General features: G+C 50.1%; 1 protein-coding gene across 1 annotated transcript in view; it reads left to right on the forward strand.

Annotated features, from left to right (window-relative positions):
* Positions 1-16393, forward strand: part of LOC143987713 (plasminogen-like) — a 142512-nt gene that overhangs the window by 97430 nt on the left and 28689 nt on the right. The window lies entirely within an intron of this gene.

Raw genomic sequence — 16393 nt, forward strand, 5'->3', positions numbered from 1 at the left:
GGGATAGCTGTAATGACTAGAAGTCTGGAGCGGCTGTAAAACGTTGTCCACATACTTCCCCTCACTCTGTGTATGTCCGGCGCTTTGCGATCCTCTCCTGTGTTTGTTTTACTTCCTGCTGAGGCGGAGCCGCTTCACGGGGGGGGGGGGGGGGGGAATATAGAAGAAGCTGGACAAACACTAATTACGTCAGGAGGCGGTAATATCGGTTCAAAGGTCAGTTGGTCCAGGGAAAATGGCAGTTTGACTCAGAAGGCATGGTATCCAACATTCTGGAGCTCAGAGCAGCCTGGATGGCGATATCGCATCTGCATCGTCTCTGAGGGGCAAATCCATTTTGCTACAGATGGATAACAAGTCGGCAGTGGCCTATGTCCAGAAACAAGGGGGGATACACAGCAGGTCATTGTCCAACGAGGTGGCCCGATAATGTTCTGGGTTGAAGAGAACCTCAACAACCTCAGAGCGTCTTACATCCCAGCTTTTCGAGAATCACCTGGCAGATCGCCTATCGACAACAACGAGTGGTCCTTGAATCAGGACGTTTTCCAATGGATCTGCCACCAATGGGGCAGTCCTCAAATGGACCTTTTTGCGTCCCTCCTCAATACCAAGACACCCCGCTTTTTCACAAGGTTTACAGTCCGAGGTTCAGTGGGAGTGGATGCCCTCATCCAACCATGGAACTTCCAACTGGCATATGCATTCCCTCTGATCCCTATGATTTTGTGGTTCAGAATTAGGGATGAGCTTCGAGTTCGAGTCGAACTCATGTTCGACTCGAACATTGCCTGTTCGCCTGTTCAGCGAACAGTGAACAATTTGGGCTGTTCGCGGCAAATTCGAAAAACCGGAACACCCTGTACAAGTCTATGGGAGAAATCTAAAGTGCTAATTTTAAAGGGTAATATGCAAGTTACTGTCCTAAAAAGTGTTTGGGGACCTGGGTCCTGCCACAGGGGACATGGATCAATGCAAAAAAAAGTTTTAAAAACTGCCGTTTTTTCAGGAGCAGTGATTTTAATAATGATTAAAGTGAAACAATAAAAGTGTAATATTCCTTTAAATTTCGTAGCTGGGGGGTTTCTATAGTATGCCTGTGAAGGGGCGCATGTTTCTGGTGCTTAGAACTGTCCCTACACAAAGTGTAATTTGTGCAGGAAAAAAAGTCTTTTAAAATCACTTGAGGCTATATTGTCGGCTCCCCGTAATACAGAGAACACTCAATGAGTACTCTCTGTATTAGCCGACAATTCATTCATTCATTGATAAAAAAAATTCAATTACCAGGCCCTTCAGGTCTGATATGGATATTAAGGGGAACCCCGTGTCAAAAAAAAATAAAAAATTGACGTGGGGGTCCCCCTAAATATCCATACCAGACCCTTCAGGTCTGGTATGGATATTAGGGGAACCCTGCATCAAATTTAAAAAAAATTGACGTGGGGGTCCCCCTAAAAATCCATACCAGACCCTTTATCCGAGCACGCAACCTGGCAGGCCGCAGGAAAAGAGGGGGGACGAGAGAGCGGCCCCCCTCCCTCCTGAACCGTACCAGGCCACATACCCTCAACATTGGGAGGATGCTTTGGGGGTCTGTGACCCCTCAAAGCACCTTGTCCCCATGTTGATGAGGACAAGGGCCTCATCCTCACAACCCTGGCCGGTGGTTGTGAGGGTCTGCGGGCGGGGGGCTTATCAGAATCTGGAAGCCCCCTTTAACAAGGGGACCCACAGATCCCGCCCCCCCCCCGTTTGAAATGGTAAGGGGGTACAAAAGTACCCCTACCATGTCACAAAGAAAGTGTAAAAATGGTTAAATAAGACAAACAAACACTTTTGAAAAATTCCTTTATTAAAAATCAAAAAAATAAAAAAAAGATTCCAGCGGTGGTAATCCACTCTTGCTATCCAGCGATGGATGATCATATCCAGCGACGGGGGATCTCTCAGTCCAGCGCTGTCCATACATCCATCTTCTGTCTCCACTCCGGAGAAACTGCGGGGATCCCAGTGCTGAGGTTTCTTATATTAGGAGGGCGGGGCCACCCGTCACCTGACCCCGCCCCTCTGACGCTGGTGAGGGAAGACAGGGGTTCCCTAATGACGTATGGGTGACCCCCATATGTCACTGGGGAACCCCTGGCTTCCCTGACCAGCGTCATAGGGGCGGGTCAGGTGATGGGTGGCCCTCAGCTTTAGTTGGGAGCTGAGGATCCCTATATCACGTTATTTCCAGATAGAGTGGTCCTCCAGCCAATTCACCAATTCGTCCCTAAAGTTCCCTCTGTTTATAATCTGAATGGGTACTTGCAGCCTTTGGGGAAGATCCAGCAAGCTCAAAGCTGCATCAATTGGATAAAGCAAGGACTCTCAATCTCTACATTAGATTAACATCCCCCTACCGTAAAGATCAGCATCTCTTTATAATCCCAAAGGGCGCAAGAAGAGGAATGGCAGCATCAAAGACGACGTTGGCAAGTTGGATCGTATGTCTCATTCAGAGAAAATATCGGGCTAGTGGTCTTCCGGTTCAGAAATTAATCAATGCACATTCAACGTGGGTGGCGGTAGCACGAGTCTCGCCAGAAACTATCTGTCATGCGGCAGGCTGGTCATCCTTCACCACGTTCATGACCCACTATAGTCTAGATCCAGCCACGCTTGCTTCTGGCGACTTTGGGAAAAAAAGCGTTGCAGTTGTCTGCTCTATTATCTAAATTATAAATGATACGCCCTCTCCCTCTTTTTTTTATACAATCCTTAAATCTAGTTACAAGAATGGCGCATGGGGGGGGCCGGACTCTTTATCTATAAAGTTAAATTGGTCCTGTGGGTTGGTTGGGGGCGGGGTAACCAACCATGTGTATGCTGCCATGGATAGGCACCAGGAAAGGAAAATTACAGAAAGATAAGTATTACATTTTCCATTTTGGTGGGTGTTGCTCTGCTTAACTGGTGAAGGGGATCATCTCTGCATTAGATTTCACGTACAGAGGAGCTAAACACAGGGTGAAAGAATTTGTTGTTATTGGGAATTTAGAGATGCACAGACGGAGTAAAATGGACACTTTGTATTTCTTTTGAATGAACATGTTTGCAGATTTGATTACAGGTTGTTTGAGCAATGGACACATTTGTATACATGTGGTTTATTTTCATTAAGGAGAACTTCAAGCTGAAATGTATCCATTTCAACATGATACAAAATAATATTCCTTAGCAAGGAACATACATTCCACATAATTAATTTGTCTACCAAAATTAGTATGTGCTGTAAATTGCCTCCAACATTGCTCCTATTTCTTTGAGATCACCATTTTGCTGAAAGCCAGAGCCCCTGAGCAGCAGTAAATATTTAGGCTATCAGCAGATTAGCCTCTAGTGGCTCTGATTTTCAGCACAATGCCAAAAATGGAGAGCAACTGCGTATAAACAGAGCATAGTGAAACAGCGTATTGCTGGATTATAAACAGTATAGGCACTTTTTTTTGTTTTACAAACAGTAGCCATACCTGCAAAGGAGGCCAGCCTGAAGTGATCTGACAGGACTTAGTTTTCTGACTAAAGTTCCACTTTCAATTATATAGATGTCATTATTCTTTTGTTGTGTTAATTGTTTTAGCCCTTATGAGGGGTTAACACTTTAAGTGCTGTGTTATGAGATTTCAATTTATTTCATAGTTTCACCCCTTTAAAAATACAGTTTTTTTCTAAATAAATAAATCAGATTTACCTTTACCTTACCTTTAATATGACCATTAACATGTGCAATTCAAATAAAAATGAACTGTGTTCTTTAAAGGGGGGAGGGGGGGCTTAGAAATAATGGGGTTGGATAAATATGCAAATATGCACACCCTTAAACTAATACTTTGTTGAAGTACTTTTTGATTTTATGACAGTATTCAGTCTTTAAGGATAGGAATATATTAGCATGGCACATCTTACCTTGGGAATCTTCCTCGCAAAAGCACCCCAAATCAAATTGGATTGAGGTCTGGTCTCTGGCTAGGCCATTCCAAAACATTGATCATCTTCTGGTGCTTACAAAGCATCAAAGGGATGTCATTGTTGCAAGGTATCAGTCAGGATAAAAGTACAAAAAGTCATTAGATATACCATATAACACAGTGAAGATGGTCATAAATAAATGAAGACCATGTGGCACAACAATGATATTACCAAGAACTAGACATTCCTTCAAAATAGATGAAAAACAAAGAAGGAAACTGGTCCAGGAGCCTGTGAAGAGGTCTACAGCAACATTAAAGAAGGAATTTCTGGCAAGTACTGAGGTAGGGTGACAAAGTGGAAGCCTTTTCTTACTAAGGAAAACATTGAAGCTTGGCTACATTTTGCAAAAACCTACATTACGTCTGCCAAAAGCATGTGGGAAAAAATTTTTATGTTCTGATGAGAGTTAAGGCCCATACACACGATCAGACTTTTTGACAACAAACATGCAAATTAGCTGTTTTGGAGCAACATCCGACCGTGTATACGCTCCATTGGACAAACTTTTTTGGTTTTCATCGGACTTTTGTTGGCTGTGTGAACGGACAAACTTTCTGGCAACAAAAGTCCGATGGAGCAAAGTCTGATCGTGTGTACAGAAAACCACAGGACTTTTGTACAAAGTACAAACAGGCATGCTCAGAACCAATGCAAAACACAACAACAATACAGAAGTTGACCAAAGGTGGCGGTAAAGAGCAGAAAAACCACGTGATTTGGTGAAAGTTGGCTGAAAAAGTCCTGCTGTGTGTATGCAATACAAGTTCAGGGCCGACGCCCTTTGTACAAAAATCCAAGGGAAAGTTTGTACAAAGTCCTATCGTGTGTATGAGGCTTAAGACTTAAAGTTTTGGCCATAATTCCAAAAAGTATATTTGGAGCAAAACCAACACAACGTATCACCATAAAAACAAAAAAACTAAAAAAACACACACACAGTGAAGCATAGTGGTGGCAGCAGTGGCTTATCATCCATGGATGAAGGGTGTTTACTGCACACAAGCCCCGAGGGGAGGGGAGCACTGTGCATTAAAACACACTGCACCCATGCATGCCTTAGGGTGCCAAGATAGGGGAGCAGAGTGGTAACATGTACCATCACTTGAACAGGATCCCCTGCACACATGGGCGTCCCCCCCCCCCCCCGGAATCGTCAAGAGGGTGCAGTGTCCGCTGTGGCTGCTGCTGATTTTTCTGAGTCAGCCAGATGCTTTCTATTCTGACACATCTGATGTCCCTCCCTCACTCCGACCCGATCATCGGATGAGATGGCTTGGCCGCTCGGCGGTTCCGCTGTTCCTCTTCAGTGATTGCTTGCCTGCCTGTGTATGTGTTGTGTAGATCTGGCCGGCGCCGCCCACTCAATGCAGTCAGTGGCCGAGCCGCTGATTGATACGCTGCTAGTGCCTACTCATCATCAAGTCACAGGAAATCTTAACCTGAAGTGAGTGGAATATACAGTTGCAAACAACAGAAGAAGAGCCACAGGTAAGCTCGGTTCACACAGGGGCGACATGACTTCAGGACGACTTTGTGAGGCAACTTGGAGACGACTTGAACACGACTTAGACACGACCTGGGGCGACTTACAACACAACTTTAAGTCGCCCCAGGCCAGGCGACTTTTGCCGTGGCCAATCAGAGAATGAGCTCTGAAGGGGGAACTCCACGCCAAATTTATGAAAAAAATTTGGCGTGGGTTCCCCCTCCGAGAGCATAACAGGCTCTTAGGTATGGTATGGATTCCAAGGGGAACCCCCTACGCCGAAAAAACGGCGTGGGGGTCCCCCCAGATCCACACCAGACCCTTATCCGAGCACGCTACCTGGCCGGCCAGGAAAGGGGGTGGGGGCGAGCGGCCCCCCCACCCCAAAGCACCTTGTCCCCATGTTGATGAGGACAAGGGCCTCTTTCCGACAACCCTGGCCGTTGGTTGTCGGGGTCTGTGGGCGGGGGGCTTATCGGAATCTGGGAGCCCCCTTTAATAAGGGGGACCCCGGATACTGGCCCCCCACCCTATGTGAATGAGTATGGGGTACAATGTACTCCTACCCATTCACCTGTGAAGAAAAATGTACAAAAAAACACAACACACAAGGGTTAAAATAGTTTATTGCACAGCTCCGGGGGTCTTCCGTCTTCGGGGGTCTTCTCGTCAGACTCCTCCGCTATCTTCTGCTAGCTCTTTTGCTAGCGGAGGAGTCCGGCTTTCTTCCTCCCCGCCGCCGGCCTCTTCTTCCGACTTCGGGGGTCTTGTCCCCCTCTTCAGTTCTTCTGCTGGGCCACCGCTTCTTCTTATAGCTCTTTTACAGGCGGTGGCCCGGTCTTCTGTCGTCGCCCCCGCCGCCTTCCGTTCTTCTTCTTCTTCTCCTTCTTCTTCTATATAAGTCGCGCTGCGCGGCGACTTATATAGGGACGAGGGGCGGGGTCATCGGTTGATGTCACATGGGTTGATGTCACATGGTGACAGTCCCAGCATCCTCCAGGACTGTGACATTGTAAGGGGGCGGGGTCACCATGTGACATCAACCCATGTGACATCAACCGTTGACCCCGCCCCTTGTCCCTATATAAGTCACCGCGCAGCGCGTCCCTGGCATTGCGGCCGGAGAGAACGTTGAGTCAACATCTCCAGGAGAAGAAGAAGAAGAAGGAGAAGAAGAACGGAAGGCGGCAGCGACGACAGAAGACCGGGCCACCGCCTGTAAAAGAGCTATAAGAAGCGGTGGCCCGGCAGAAGAACCGAAGAGGGGGACAAGACCCCAAAGTCGGAAGAAGAGGCCGGCGGCGAGGAAGAAAGCCGGGCTCCTCCGCTAGTAAAAGAGCTAGCAGAAGATAGCGGAGGAGTCCGGCGAGAAGACCCCCGAAGACAGAAGACCCCCGGAGCTGTGCAATAAACTATTTTAACCCTTGTGTGTTGTGTTTTTTTTGTAAATTTTTTTTCACAGGTGAATGGGTAGGGGTACATTGTACCCCATACTCATTCACATAGGGTGGGGGGCCGGTATCCGGGGGCCCCCTTATTAAAAGGGGCTCCCAGATTCCGATAAGCCCCCCGCCCGCAGACCCTGACAACCAACGGCCAGGGTTGTTGGGAAGAGGCCCTTGTCCTCATCAACATGGGGACAAGGTGCTTTGGGGTGGGGGGGGCACACCCCCCCATGTTGAGGGCAATCGGCCTGGTACGGCTCAGGAGGTGGGGGCCGCCCGCTCGTCTCCACCCCCTTTCCTGGCCGGCCGGGTAACGTGCTCGGATAAGGGTCTCGTGTGGATCTGGGGGGACCCCCACGCCGTTTTTTCGGCGTAGGGGGTTCCTCTTGGAATCCATACCAGACCTAAGGGCCTGGTATGCTCTCGGAGGGGGAACTTACGCCAATTTTTTTTCATAAATTTGGCGTGGAGTTCCCCCTTCAGAGCCAATAATTCTGTCAAAGTCGCCTCCGTATAGACAGAGATCCGACTTGGAGGCGATCTCCATTGAAATCAATGGGTACAAGTCGCCTACAAGTCGGATTGAAGTAGTACAGGAACTTCTTTTGAAGTCGGAGCGACTTCAGTAGTGTGCATTAAGACGGTTCTCATGAAGATGAAGAGGAATTTCACTTTTCAGCCTGACAACAACCCAAAGCATACCTCCAAATCAGCAAAAGAATGGCTTTAACAAGAGAAGTTTAAAGTTTTGGAAAGGCCCAGCCAGGCCCCAGATCTGCATCCAATTGAAAATCTGTGGGATGACCTGAAGACTGCTGTGCACAGATGTCTTCACAATCTGACAGAAAAGAAAAGGGGAGGGAGGCATACATAAGTGTAGTATTAAAAGACATAATTTTATTCACAAATTGAATAACATAACACTCAGGCCGCGTACACACGCGGGGACTGTCTGCCGAAACTAAGTTCGTCAAACAGTCCGCTCAAACTTTTGAATGAACGAACATGCCCACACACGGCACTTTTTGAGCGGACAAATACGGCAAACTTTGTTCGTCGTACTAAGTCCGCGCAACTTTTGAAATGAACGGACTCGCCCACACACGAGGCAACAGTCCGCTCATTTCGAGCGCGTGTGCAGGTAGGCGGAGCCCGCGACGGAGACGTCGCGGGCTCCGCCGCCTGGAATGTACTTAAAGGGGAACCCCAACGCCGAAAAAAATCGGCGTGGGGGTCCCCCCAAAGTCCACAACAGACCCTTGTCTGAGCACGCTACCCGGCCGGCCAGGAAAGGGGGGCGAGCGAGCGCGCCCCCCTCCCGAGCCGTACCAGGCCGCGTGCCCTCAACATGGGGGGTGCCTTGGGGAAGGGGGGGCCGCGCGGCCCCCCCACCCCAAAGCACCTTGTCCCCATGTTGATGAGGACAAGGGCCTCTTCCCGACAACCCTGGCCGTTGGTTGTCGGGGTCTGCGGGCGGGGGGCTTATCGGAATCCGGGAGCCCCCTTTAATAAGGGGGCCCCCGGATACCGGCCCCCCACCCTATGTGAATGAGTATGGGGTACAATGTACCCCTACCCATTCACCTGTAAAATAAAAGTACCCAAAAAAAAAAAACACAACACACGAGATAAAATATTTTATTGCACAGCTCCGGGGGTCTTCCGTCTTCGGGGGTCTTCTCGCCGGACTCCTCCGCTATCTTCTTGTAGCTCTTTTGCTAGCGGAGGAGTCCGGCTTTCTTCCTCCCCGCCGCCGGCCTCTTCTCCCGACTTCGGGGGTCTTGTCCCCCTCTTCGGTTCTTCTGCCGGGCCACCGCGCCTTCTTATAGCTCTTTTGCAGGCGGTGGCCCGGTCTTCTGTCGCCGCCGCCTTCCGTTCTTCTGCCGGGCCACCGCGCCTTCTTATAGCTCTTTTAGAGGCGGTGGCCCGGTCTTCTGTCGCCGCTGTCGCCTTCCGGTCGCCTTCCGGTCGCCTTCCGTTCTTCTCCTTGTTCTTCTTCTTCTCCAGGAGATGTTGACACGTCGCTCTCTCCGGCCGGAATGCCAGAGCCGCGCTGTGCGGCCACTTATATAGTGACAATGGGGCGGTGTCACATGGTATATGTCACATGGGTTGGTCACATGGTGACCCCGCCCCCTTACGATGTCATAGTCCCCATGTGACATCAACCCATGTGACCAACCCATGTGACATATACCATGTGACACCGCCCCATTGTCACTATATAAGTGGCCGCGCAGCGCGGCTCTGGCATTCCGGCCGGAGAGAGCGACGTGTCAACATCTCCTGGAGAAGAAGAAGAAGAAGAACAAGAAGAAGAACGGAAGGCGACCGGAAGGCGACAGCGGCGACAGAAGACCGGGCCGCCGCCTCTAAAAGAGCTATAAGAAGGCGCGGTGGCCCGGCAGAAGAACGGAAGGCGGCGGCGACAGAAGACCGGGCCACCGCCTGCAAAAGAGCTATAAGAAGGCGCGGTGGCCCGGCAGAAGAACCGAAGAGGGGGACAAGACCCCCGAAGTCGGGAGAAGAGGCCGGCGGCGGGGAGGAAGAAAGCCGGGCTCCTCCGCTAGCAAAAGAGCTACAAGAAGATAGCGGAGGAGTCCGGCGAGAAGACCCCCGAAGATGGAAGACCCCCGGAGCTGTGCAATAAAATATTTTATCTCGTGTGTTGTGTTTTTTTTTTGGGTACTTTTATTTTACAGGTGAATGGGTAGGGGTACATTGTACCCCATACTCATTCACATAGGGTGGGGGGCCGGTATCCGGAGGCCCCCTTATTAAAGGGGGCTCCCGGATTCCGATAAGCCCCCCGCCCGCAGACCCCGACAACCAACGGCCAGGGTTGTCGGGAAGAGGCCCTTGTCCTCATCAACATGGGGACAAGGTGCTTTGGGGTGGGGGGGCCGCGCGGCCCCCCCTTCCCCAAGGCACCCCCCATGTTGAGGGCACGCGGCCTGGTACGGCTCGGGAGGGGGGGGCGTGCTCGCTCGCCCCCCTTTCCTGGCCGGCCGGGTAGCGTGCTCGGACAAGGGTCTGTTGTGGACTTTGGGGGAACCCCACGCCGATTTTTTTCGGCGTTGGGGTTCCCCTTTAAGTCCATACCAGGCGGCGGGGCCCGCGACGTCTCCTTCGCGGGCCCCGCCTACCTGGAGACGCGCTCGAAATGAGCAGACTTTCCTCCGAGCGGGAACAGTTTGCTCATTTCGAAAGTGGCCTACACACGGGCGGACTGTCCGCTCAAACCAAGTTTCAGCGGACAATTTTTCGGAATTTCCGAAAAACTTTTGTTCGTCAAACTGTCCGCTGAAACTGTCCGCTGAAGCCCCACACACGAGCGGACTGTCCGCTGAAACACTGTTCAGCGGACAAAGTTGAGCGAACAGTCCGCCCGTGTGTACGCGGCCTCACAGAATGTAAGGAAATTCACGCAGATTCTTTAAATAAATCGTCATCCTCTAGGGCTGCCGCAATCCTATATTCTGTCTGGGGTCCAGGTAGCTGTGGAGGGCAGAGCTGGGACGCGGGAAGCGTTCAAAAGGTCCAGGCTGCCCAACATGGACTGTACAGGATAGCGGCAGCCAGGGCCGGACTTACTATTGGGCTTGACTGGGCTCAAGCCCATGGGCCCCGTCCAATAGGGGCCCCTCGGCCCAGCCAAGATACATAGCTGAACTGTCACTGAGAGGGCCACTGTCAGCTGCCAGGAGCTTTGGAACAACGAGAGAAGCAGGGGCGGGGCTGTGCTGTGAACAGGAGGCGGGGCTGAGGAAATGTGTAACAGCGTGGGCTGGAGGAGCAAGTGTATGTTGCAGCAGACAGAGTGTAACTCCCCTCCCCCTCTCCAGCCCGCCACATTTAACTACACAAGTTCTGAATGGGGATGCTGGGAGGGAGATACACGGTACCTGAAGCCCCAGGAGGACATAGAAGAGGAAGGTATGGATAGGAAGATCCCGCAGCACTGAGCACACACATCATTCTGGCTGAATGGGAAGAAGATGGTGGAGAGCCCTGCACAGTCACATGTAATGCTGGCCAGTCAGTGTCTTCCAGAAATGTATGTCTTCAGGCAGTGCAATTTTACTGATCAGCCTCCCCCTCCCTCTGTAATCTTTTGTTTTTTCTTTATAGCTGCACACTGTGATCAGATCTCTGGAAGACCCTGCAGCCCACCAGCATTCTGTGTCTAGTGTCGGGTCACACATGGCTGGCTGTTAACCATTTCAGCTCAGCTATTTAGCCAGAGCTCTGTGTGTGCTGCACAGTTTGATGTTTTTGTAAAGGATTTCCTGCTGATTCAGGCTAGAAGTTTCACAGACCCATTAACTGTTCACTGTCCTCCCCTAATCCTGACCAGATCACTGTTTGTAAAAAAAATGTATTTTGGAAATTAAATGTGCTGCTGCCTTGTCACTTGGTTGCACTTTTCAAAGAAGAATTACTGACTTGATCTTGCAGAACCGGGTTAAATAGAGTGTCACAGCCCTGCAACACTATATATATATATGTACACTGAGTTCAACCATATCTGCAGTCTCTGAACATCCCATGTACCGGGTCTGCAGTCTCTGTCCATCTCTTGTATCAGGTCTGCAGTCTCTGACCATCTCTTGTACTATGTCTGCAGTCTCTGACCATCTCTTGTACTATGTCTGCAGTCTCTGACCATCTCTTGTACTATGCCTGCAGTCTCTGACCATCTCTTGTACTATGCCTGCAGTCTCTGACCATCTCTTGTACCGGGTCTGCAGTCTCTGACCATCTCTTGTAACGCGTCTGCAGTCTCTGACCATCTCTTGTACTATGTCTGCAGTCTCTGACCATATCTTGTACTATGTCTGCAGTCTCTGACCATCTCTTGTACCGGGTCTGCAGTCTCTGACCATCTCTTGTATCATGTCTGCAGTCTCTGACCATCTCTTGTACCATGTCTGCAGTCTCTGACCATCTCTTGTACCATGTCTGCAGTCTCTGACCATCTCTTGTACCAGGTCTGCAGTCTCTGACCATCTCTTGTAATGGGTCTGCAGTCTCTGACCATCTCCTGTAGTGTGTCTAAAGCCCCATACACACGATCAGATTTTCTGCTGATTTTTTTTTCCTTCAGATTTACCAAAACCATATAATATGAGGTCAAACCTTAGGAGTTTCAATTTGTATGCAATCAGGCCGGCCCTTGCACTACATGGTTTTGGTAAATCTGAAGACAAAAATCAGCAGAAAATCTGATAGTGTGTAAGGGGCTTTACACATATATATAACTCACATCACTCACACACACAGCCTACATAGGCTGTATGTGAGCGATATGAGGTGTATATGTGTGACATTATACACACATACACAGAAAATGTTCACACATATACTAATGTGTCATGTGGGGGGGAGGGGGGGTCTTGTTCCGTCACCTCCCTGAAATGAGTTGTTGCAGGTTGGCATTAGGGATGAGCTCAGGCGTGTTCGCACACTCTACGTGCAGAGCCTGCCAGGAAGTCAGGGCAGCACACATTGGGACAATGTCTCACTGCCTGTGATTAGTGCAGCGCTGCGTCGACTTCCTGGCGGGCTATGCACGTGGAGTGTGCGAACACGCTGGAGCTGATCCCCAGTTTGGATGTCTGTGCCTGTGAGCCGAGTACACTCAGCTACTCTTGACTCCGCTTGGGACTGCGAGAGGACCCGAGAGCCGCTGAGAGCCGCCGAGATACACAGGACTCTGTATCTCGGCGGCGCCATTTTTAAACTTCAAGACTGCAATGACAAGGCTGCAAATGACACTGGGGGCAAGGCTGCAAATGACAAGGCTACACTGACAAGGCTGCAATGACACTGACAAGGCTGCAGATGGACACTGATAAGGCTGCAAGAAGAAGGTAGGGCCCAAAAGTGACTCAAGCCCAGGGGCCCCGACCACCCTAAGTCCTGCCCTGGCGGCAGCCCTAGAGTTCTTTAAAGAACCTGCGTGTGGTAACTTACATTCTGTCAGTGTTGTTTAATTTTTGCATAAAATTGTGCCTTTTAATACTACACTTAGGCCGCGTACACACGCGCGGACTGTTTGCCCAACCTTGTTCGTCAAACAGTTTCGGCAAACAGTCCGCTCAAAATTTGCATGAGCGGACTTGCCCACACACGAGCGGACTGTTTCAGCAAACTGTTTGCCAAACAGTTCGCTCAACTTTTGAAATGAACGGACTCGCCCACGTAAGGAGGAGGCAAATCCGCCCATTTAGAGCGCGTGTACAGGTAGGCGGGGCCCGCGAAGGAGACGTCGCGGGCTCCGCCGCCTGGAATGGGCTTAAAGGGGAACCCCAACGCCGAAAAAAATCGGCGTGAGGGTTCCCCCAAAGTCCACACCAGACCCTTGTCCGAGCACGCTACCCGGCCGGCCAGGAAAGGGGGGCGAGCGAGCGCGCCCCCCCTCCTGAGCCGTACCAGGCCGCGTGCCCTCAACATGGGGGGGTGCCTTGGGGAAGGGGGGGCCGCGCGGCCCCCCACCCCAAAGCACCTTGTCCCCATGTTGATGAGGACAAGGGCCTCTTCCCGACAACCCTGGCCGTTGGTTGTCGGGGTCTGCGGGCGGGGGGCTTATCGGAATCCGGGAGCCCCCTTTAAGAAGGGGGCCCCCGGATACCGGCCCCCCACCCTATGTGAATGAGTATGGGGTACAATGTACCCCTACCCATTCACCTGTGAAATAAAGTACAAAAAAAAACACAACACAGGGAAAAAATATTTTATTGCACAGCTCCGGGGGGTCTTCCGCCTTCGGGGGTCTTCTCGCCGGACTCCTCCGCTACCTGTGTGTAGCTCTTTTACTAGCGGAGGAGTCCGGCTTTCTTCCTCCCCGCCGCCGGCCTCTTCTCCCGACTTCGGGGGTCTTGTCCCCCTCTTCGGTTCTTCTGCCGGGCCACCGCGCCTTCTTGTAGCTCTTTTACAGGCGGTGGCCCGGTCTTCTGTCGCCGCTGCCTTCCGTTCTTCTGTCGCCGCCTTCGGTTCTTCTGCCGGGCCACCGCGCCTTCTTGTAGCTCTTTTACAGGCGGTGGCCCGGTCTTCTGTCGCCGCTGTCGTCGCCGCCGCCGCCGCCGCCGCCGCCTTCCGTTCTTGTTCTTCTTCTTGTTGTTCTTCTTCTTCTCCTGGAGATGTTGACTCGACGAGCTCTCCGGCCGGAATGCCAGGGCCGCGCTGTGCGGTCACTTATATAGTGACAATGGGGCGGTGTCACATGGTATATGTCACATGGGTTGGTCTTTGAGTGCCTGGGAGGCACTGGTGCAGTGTCCCACACTGCTGCCAGCAGCCTGTCAAAATTCTATAACAGGCCGAAATACGCATTGGCTGGGTGCTGCACCGAGTGGTACGGTCATATGCATTCAGGATCATACAAAAATTCAGCATTCTGGGCATATGACCCTAAACACATATAGCCCTAAACACAAGTATTATTCAGTGTAACGTTCTTTCAATGCATATTTCAGCCTGTCAAAAATATTAACAGGTTGCTGGAAGCGGGGGTGTATCTATGCTTCCCAGGCAGCTGGAATCGTTGGGAATTGACAAACACAGGGATTAAACACCCAGCGTGCATGTAGCCTAAGAAGTAAATTCTTAGTACGTTATTGTACATAGCTTAAGCGAGTTAAGAGGAGTTTTGCGTTTTTTCTGCCAAAAAGCTCCAATCAGAAAAGCAAACCAGAAGGGTTTTCTTTCCTGCCTCTAATTGCTGAGCTTAAAATATACATGTAATCATCCTAATGTGCATGGACACATAGGATAACATTGAGCTGCTTCTACAGGCAGCATACAAAACTCCTGTAATAGCAGCAATTTTTAAGCCAGGTTGCATGGAGCCTTAAGAGGAAATATGATCGCAATATACAAATATCTGTGAATGGTTACGCTAGCATTGGAAGGAAACTATTTAACCTAAGGTCTCTAGAAAAGACATGTGGCCATACCAGTGACATAAGAAGCGGTTCAATCTCAAACTGTGTAAAGGGATCTCAAACTGTGTAAAGGGATCTTTACTGTTCTGCCGCGTACACAAGATCGGACTTTCCGGTGGACCAGAGTCCGTCAGACAATTCGATCATGCGTGGGCTTTTTCTTCCCAAAAGTCCGGCGGACCTAGAAGTAAGACTGGCTTCAAATTTGTCCGCCAGACTTTTAGCGGACAAACCGTTCATCTGTGTGCTAGTCCAGCGGACAAAAACTGACGCTAGGGCAGCTATTGGCTATGAACTTCCTTATTCTACATCATCACGTTCAAATCCGTTGGACTTTTGTAGTGATCGTGTGTCGCCAAGTCCGTTTGTTTGAAAGTCCGGCGGATATCAGCTGCAAAGTCCATCGGATTGTCCGCCGGACCAAGTCCGTTGAAAAGTCTGGCCGTGTGTATGCGGCATTAGACGTATAAGGATGTGAAACTACCTTCCACAGTTGGTGGTGTCAGCACAGAGTGTTGATAAATAAAAAAATAAAAAAAAAGATGATTAAATGTGTTTCTTGTACAGGGATATGGAAGCACACACACTCAGGTTGAACTGGATGGACTGGTGCCTTTATTCAACCAACCATGTATATTTGTAAAACCTTCATATGCCCCATGTAGAACTATTTAAAAGTTAAGTTCAGCTTTTGACAAAAAATAATAACTGCACATTTTGTTTGCAGGTAAACAAATGTGCATTTTTTATTTTTTGTTGCAGGACCCTATAAAGACTTTCACCAGCGATCAGCAGATCACTGATGCCATGCAGGTCTCCTGCAGACCTTTCAGCGTATCAGCTTGCTCATACCTTGTACGAGCAGGTCGATGCACACTGCCAGAAAGAATCAGTGGACAGCGCAGTGGCATTTCATTGAAAATTACAAGCCGACAGCCGCTAAGCTTGTCGGGACTTGTAGTTTTCCATTCACAGAACACTTAGGAGCCCCACATGGCTGCGTTTTTTTAAATTGTAGCGGGGGGCAGTGGGAGCCGGTCTTTTCATAACATGTTGCATGTTACGCTGGGTGTAACATGCAACATGTTATGAAAGGTGAACTTATCCTCTAACTTTGTTTTAGTCTCGCAAGCCAGGGAGCAAGCAAGGACTAATTTTACTTCTTCCAGCATGAATTACATAGGCATAAAGCCTTGACCTAAAATGCCATCAGGGGATATAATCCCACACTTGTACAGTCATTTGTGTGAGTTTTGGAACACTACATGCAAGAGAAATGATTGCCTATGTCACTCTTAGACCCCTTTCACACTGTGCCACCCATAGCGTCAGCAGTAAAATGCCGCTAATTTTAGCCCCCGCTAGCGGCTGAGAAAGGGTTAAAACCTGCCGCAATGCAGCGCAATAGCGGCGTTTTGCTGGCGGTATAGCCACGCTGCCCCATTGATTTCAATGCAGTAAAGGATCGGTAAACACACCGCTCCAAAGAAGCTGCTGGC

The sequence above is a fragment of the Lithobates pipiens genome, unplaced genomic scaffold (genome assembly GCF_037356315.1).
Source record: "Lithobates pipiens isolate NorthernLeopardFrog02 unplaced genomic scaffold, aLitPip1_a1.2 Scaffold_18, whole genome shotgun sequence".
Taxonomy (NCBI): domain Eukaryota; kingdom Metazoa; phylum Chordata; class Amphibia; order Anura; family Ranidae; genus Lithobates; species Lithobates pipiens.